Source organism: Macrobrachium nipponense, chromosome 24 (genome assembly GCF_015104395.2).
Source record: "Macrobrachium nipponense isolate FS-2020 chromosome 24, ASM1510439v2, whole genome shotgun sequence".
NCBI classification, from domain to species: domain Eukaryota; kingdom Metazoa; phylum Arthropoda; class Malacostraca; order Decapoda; family Palaemonidae; genus Macrobrachium; species Macrobrachium nipponense.
Window position 1 is genome coordinate 50,168,631 of NC_061091.1, and position 7,508 is coordinate 50,176,138.

Here is a 7,508-nt window from a genome sequence, read left to right on the forward strand (position 1 = left end):
TATTAATAAATTATTATATATTATTATATATTATATATAAATTATAATTATATATGCATATATAGAGTATATTTAATAAATATATATTTATCTCCACATACACGCACAAACACACAAAACACACACACACATATATATAATATATATATATATATATAGTATATTATACTATATATATATATAGATATTTATATATATATATTAGGTAATCTATATATATATATATATATATATATATATATATGTATGTATGTATGTATGTATGTATGTATGTATGTATGTATGTATGATTCGCCGCTACAAACAATAACCACTTCAGCGTAGAAATGAAATTCGGTTTTCCAACCATAAGAAGCCAGGCGGAAAACTGTCTTCCTCCTCCAACGCAACCTTACCTTCTCGGGTCTAAGTGATAAGAAGCTCGGTAATATTGCTGAGATGGAGCAAACCCTTTGTCTACAATCGGACAAATCTCCCGCACACACATTTATATATACAGACGTCACGATGACCTTAAGTGAAAGTCGGAACTAAGCCTTGAAGTACTGCCGCTATTTGCCCTAGAGGAACGAAGTTTAACAGAAACGCTGAATGAACGCTTCGATTGCGAAAACAAAACACAGCCGTCTCTGGTTGGGCTTTCCCGCGCCCTCTTAATTTAAATGAACCTGTAGTGTTTACATATGGGAGGAAAGTTTCTCTTAAGTTACCCTTGTCATTTCTGACTGAAGGAATACTTATTCTATGTTCGGTGTCTACGTTGTCGTGAAACAGGATTCTCAATGGAAAGAGGAAGTCTCAAGATCCGGAAGAGTGGATGCGGAACTGGCGAATCTTGAACTACCCCTCCCCCATCAGGGGAGATGCAACCTCCCCTTGCCTCGTAACTCTCCTACACCGCTCTTTCCCACCCACCCAGACACTACAGCAGCAGAGGGAGTTCAACCGCAATAAACACAACCTTATACACAATAATCAAAGCGATGAATCTACCATTTCTAATCTCAAACTACAGGTAATGTACGTGATATAATAAAGATTGTACTATACACCTATTCTTCTTTAATAAAAAATAAAAAATAAAAAAAAGTCAAATTGACACCAGAATCATGTTAGTGTAAAAACCCACTCTGTTTTCTGCTGCCACTTCACAGCTGCTGAACGACCACCGCACGATGCCGGTTTGCCACTACGCAAGTTGCATTAACATGAACGTAAGTCTGAGGTTTCTTAAGACTAAAGTTGTTCGTCATTTTCTTCTAATGCATGAGGCTCATAAGTTTAAATAAGATACTGATTACAAATTAATATTTATTCAACGCAAGGATGTGCAAACGAACACACACACACACACACACACACACACACACACACACACACACACACCACACACATATATATATATCATATATATATATATATTATATATATATATATATATATATATACTATATATATATCCAAATGGAAGCAGATGGAGAAATGATTAACGTTCATGGCAGGATTCGAAGCCACATCCGGAGTATCAGATAGTGCTTCAAGAGGTCTTATAAGGCCTTCCGATTCGTAGCAAGTTGTTTTGGATGGGATTATTAGACGCATGCCTTTCACCTGCGAGGGTATGGTCATCAAACATCTGCAGCTGCATCCGCATCCGATACATCTCTAGTATATGTAGGCACGCACAGAAAGGAGAGGAAAAATTCTCGTACAGCGGATGTTTCAAATGATCTGGGAAAAACCGAAGTTCGAAGAGTCAAGGTTAGAAAAGAGGATATTACAAATGTATCGGATAAACAGTAACCAACACTTTTTTTTATATTTTTATACAATGTTCATGTCTGCATTTTCAACATTAGTACTGGTTTTTAGGCGCGTATTTATATCAAAGCTATGACAAATTTACATATAAAATCCTTTGTGCTACTTGTTCATAACAGAAAACACATTTTCCGCTTTCATTATCATACCTCTTGAGTGGCTGGCTCAAAATAAACCTATAAATTAGTAACTGATTATCCTAATTGCCATTTCATTCCTTGCTACTGATTACAACCATTAAAACTATAATGACTATAATCTGCAATACGATTATTATCGTTGTTGGTTGCAGGTCCACAATAATATAGCATTTGAGAGTTGATGGTCTTTAATCAATATTAATAGCTTTCGAACCTCGTGCTTGGTTCTTCCTCAGTCAGGTGACTGAGGATGAACCTAGCACAAGGTTCGAAAGCTATTAATATTTATTAAAGGTCAACTTTCACATGCTATATTATTGTGGACCTGCAACCATTATCATTTTTGACACTGAAAACTGTGCCCATTATTATCGTTGCTGTTGCTCCTCTTCATGCAATGAAGCAATCATTCGCAATAACCGCAAACGTTTTTTCCCCTGGATGTCATATCCTGCATCTGCTCCATTAGTTCAAGCAGACTTCCTAAGAAATCATAGAAAATATACTCAACTTCGATCCCTAAACATTACAATCACGTTAACTTATTCAGCCTAAATTTCAAGATGAAATATCATTCCTAAGTCTCTCTCTCTCTCTCTCTCTCTCTCTCTCTCTCTCTCTCTCTCTCTCAACAGATTTAACAGCGTATATTTCGTCATATGCAGTCATTTGAAGATAGCACTGAAGTATCAAAACTCACTCTCTCTCTCTCTCTCTCTCTTCTCTCTCTCTCTCTCTCTCACACACACACACACACACACACTCACACACGTGGAATCCTCATGGCCAGCGCAGAGGGTCAGAAGCTGCTATTCTTGTTGCGTTTCTACTTCTGTTAAGGAGTTTCTATTCTTTTTTTTTATTCTTTCTTTCTTGCTAGAGGTTGAGGTTATGACGGATCTTCCAGAGTTTGTAGCTGTTGCCGATTTGTGCAGTAATGAATATATACATATACATATATATATATATATATAATATAATATATTATATTAATATATATATAATATATAATAAATAATATATAACACAACACACAATATATAATATATATATAAATATTTATATATATATATATATATATATTTATATATATACCACATAAATGTAATTTATTAAATATATGTATAATATATATAACAATGTATATATATATATATATATTATATATAATATATATAGTATATATAATAGATACACACAAATGTAATTTATATATAATATAAAATATAAATCACCAAAAAAAATCAAACATTATTTTCTTGTAAGAAAATATTTAGCTTATGTTATTTGGCGAGTCTTTTTTTTTTTTATGGAATTGTTGGTGGTGGTAATCACTGTCTTTGTTTTAAAACTCGGCTGTTAGTGGTGGTGATGTTGGTTTTGTAGCTCTTATTAAATAACTTATGAGGTTTTTTTTTAATGATGTTAGTTCCAAAGCTACATCAAGCAGTAATGACTGTTCTCATTGCCACATGTCGATGAACAAGAGTTCGAGTTGTTACTCTTCTATCAAGTCAGATTTTAAAAATTATATTTATCATTTCCATCCTATTTTACAATAAAAGTCATAATGATGCCACATCATTTCCTGATTAAAGCGAATTTTACGCATTAATCTATATAAAAAGCATGCTGAGATATAACAATTTCAAGGAACTACAAAACATTTTATGGATGGCCATCTGGCAGGTGTATAATTATTCATGATGATCCACAGTTTCGTTTCTCGTCGGCTGCGCCCTTGACTTTCTCACACTATTAACGGAGACGTCGAAATAATGTTTCTGGTCATAGGCTAGTTTGATTTAGCGTAGAAAATACTCAGCTATCGTTTGCTCCAACTCAATGTCATAGAAAAGTGGATTGCTTTTGTAATATATATATATATATATATATATATATATATATATATATATATATATATATATATGTGTGTGTGTGTGTGTGTGTGTGTGTGTGTGTGTGTATATTCAATAGGTGTATATATATGCAATCTTAGTATTATGGAAATGTTAGTTAACACACACACACACAATATATATATATATATGTATATATATATATATATATATATATATATATATATATATATATATCTATATATATATGTTACGAGATAAGAATCTTGTATTTTATTTGGTATGCGTGAAACCAAAGCGGTAGGCAAACTGATACACACACAATCTCTCTCTCTCTCTCTCTCTCTCTCTCTCTCTCTCTCTCTCTCTCTCTCTAAGCGACCGCTGGCATAGCCTTCGTTCCCTCTCTCGCTCTCAACTCGCAATCTCTCTCTCTCTCCACTTCTTTCTCTCCATTCTAACAGGTCATCAAATGAGAGTCAGGGATATGGAAAATATAACTTTTATTTAACAATGGAAAGATAATAACTCAAGTCTCACAGACTAACTTAGCCAAACCCCCAACATTAAAGTGTCTTAATCAGTAATTAGTCACACCAATTATCTCTCTTCCATACAGGACCCTCGGCCCCCTAGGACTCTCAGTCCCCTTGCCAGAATCGTCTGTTACAAAGACAGGAGAACACACAATAAAGTATACGCACTTGTAAAGACAAAGTCAATAGTTTAAATGGAATATGACATCTATACAAGGTAATAAACAAGCCATCCCTTTGGCTAAGGTAATATAACACTTACCCATCTCCAGCCCAGAAATCACACACAGATAATCAAAAACTTTCGCAGAGCTATTCCCAGCATTCTGCCTTTCTCGCACAGACCTCTCTGAAAGTCTTCCCATAGACTTGGCTAATGATACCATTATCAACGGAAGAAGCGCACACGTACATATGAATGCACACTTCGTCAACGCCCCATGTAACTGGTCGCAGCCAGTTTCTCAAAGGCACTTGAACAAGACCCCATGAACTGACGAACGTTGACCCGCTTAACTATATCACGCCATCCCAGAAATGAATTATCAGCTTTCTCAGGTCATTGCTTCGGCTCTGTCTCTATGGGAAGTCTGCGCATTCTAAAAAGGTCACAGCACATCACATTGGCATATTAAATATATTATTAATTATAACCCCTCTCATCTCACACACACACACACACACATATATATATATATATATATATATATATATATATATATATACATGCCTGTGTGTGCGGTTGTATATATATATATATATATATATTATATATATATATATATATATGAATATTTATATATAATAGGTGTATATTTATGCAATTCTTAGTATATTGGAAATGTTAGTCAATAAACACACATACATATATGTGTATATATATATATATATATATATATATATATATATATAATATATATATATATAGTCTATGTCTATTCAAATATACGTATGTGTGAGTATGTAAGAACTCCGACAAATAGAGTTTGTTGAAAATTCCTCGCATGTGTACAATTCTGAATGTTTAATTTTTGTGGCTTCCATTAAGTGTGATTAGAGGAGAGACCTACAGAAAAGTATTCTCCAAATTCGTAGTTAAGTTAAGAGATAATGAACTTCACAATGTTATCGTCAGAATGGTCTTGCTTATTTGCTATCACAAATTATGCCGCAAAGATTAGCGGAACTGTAAATTTTGCTTTTTATTTGATTCGATTTTGCTGAAGGTGGCGCCTTCCCGCTTAGATATATCCACTTTCCTTAATGGCGGATGAAGGAGTAACATCTGCATTCAACAAGTTATTAACTAACACACTGGATAAGAAAACCTTTCTAAACTACAAGCGACAGCCATTAATTGATTTGGCGTTAGGTCACAGGGAAGTAGTGTACTGAAGTTAAATGACAGTGTCTTGTTATAAATATAGAATTAAAATTAGTGAACCTTTACCTGCCATTTCATTATTTTGAGACAATTCATAATTGCGGATTAATTGCCATTTGACAAAGAGTCCAGTGATGACTGACAGATACTACCTACCCTTGAACTGCTGAAAATTGGATGAAACCCCTTCAGAAAACTTCCAGAACACAATACAATGAAGTTTAACTAGCAGATAGGTACAGAACTTAAACACACTCCGCCACTCACCTTTATTTTGGATGCACTCTCTCTTTTCCTGGATGTTGATAGATACCTTACCCCTTGGTCTCACTGAAAGCCAAAACACTGACCAAAGTTGTGGCTGTCTGTGAGACAAGGGGTAAGGTATCAGCATCCAGGAACCGACAGAGTACATTCAAAATGTAGATGCTTAACGGGCGCTCCTCACTGCTTGTTAGCCTCTTGCGTATTGTGTTCTGGAAGTTTTCTGAACAGGGGCTTCTTCCAAAATTCAGCAGTTCAAGGGAAGGTGGTATATGTTAGTCATCACTGGACTTTTTTTTTAAAAGGCAATTAAGCTGAAATTATAAATTCTATCAAAATGGACAATTAAGTACAGTGAGCGTGTAACAGCAGATAAGGCATTACTAACTTTAATTCTGTATCCTCTTAATTAATAACTACGGTATATCTCTTATCTGCACCAGAATAGCGCACTTAAGATGAATCATGCTGTCATAGTTGTGTGTGTTTTATTTTAATATAGAATCAATTTAAGGGTGCAATGCCCTGCCATTTGGTAACTTCCATCTCATGCTGTGATGTGAGAATACTATAATTTTTTCGGCAGTCTACAGAAGCAACGAAGCGATTGCCAATGGCCTCGTAAGAAGAGATCCATCTGCCATTTATGGGTTATTTCCTGTCCCAAGGAGTTCACAACCGTACACAAGGCATTCTTCCACCTTGCAGCACATTACAACTATACCCTAAAACCACTGACACTTCCTAAGGCAACAGTTCGTACCGCTTGCAAACAACGTAGTAACACCCAACTATGGGACATTTCCTTTCCAAAATGAATTCATAAGCCCGCCCCTACTGGGTGCTCCTCTCCCTTGCGATAGTGCATTAGAATTCCAAGATATTGGCCCTTCCTTGAGCAGCAGTGACCTGGGAACACCACTAATTATCACTGCAGCAACAGTGAAATTTAATTACATGATCATAATAATAATAAATAAATACATATCCATATATATAGAATTATATACATAATGTATATACTATATATATATATATATATATATATATATATATATATACACACACACACACACACACATATATATATATATATACATATTATATATATATATATATATATATATATATATAGATATAGATAGGTAGATAGATAGATAGATAGATAGACAGATAGATATGCATATATATATATATATATGTGTGTGTGTGTGTGTGTGTGTATGAATAGTATATATATAATAAATATCTCAATATAAATATATATAGAAATATATATATATATATATATATGTATATATATATAATATGTGTGTGTGTGTGTGTGTGTGTGTGTGTGTGTGTATTGCTATATACAAAGATATGCATTATATGTATGTATATATGCATATGCAATTATAAATATATATAATATATATACATATATATGTATGTTTACCATCAATATAAATAATAAATACATATATCTTATGTATTGGTTTTTTTTTTTTACCCATTTAAAATA

General features: G+C 33.7%; 1 protein-coding gene across 2 annotated transcripts in view; it reads right to left on the bottom strand.

Moving 5' to 3' along the window:
* Nucleotides 1–7,508, bottom strand: part of LOC135205616 (uncharacterized) — a 90,812-nt gene that overhangs the window by 8,855 nt on the left and 74,449 nt on the right. Inside the window, exon 1 of one of the 2 annotated variants that reach the window (XR_010312559.1) lies at nt 396–552. The exons of the other annotated variant lie outside the window; for it this stretch is intronic. The gene's annotated coding sequence lies outside the window, so the exon portion shown is untranslated. Of the gene's footprint in view, nt 1–395; nt 553–7,508 lie in introns of those variants that run through there. 2 annotated transcript variants of the gene reach the window in all.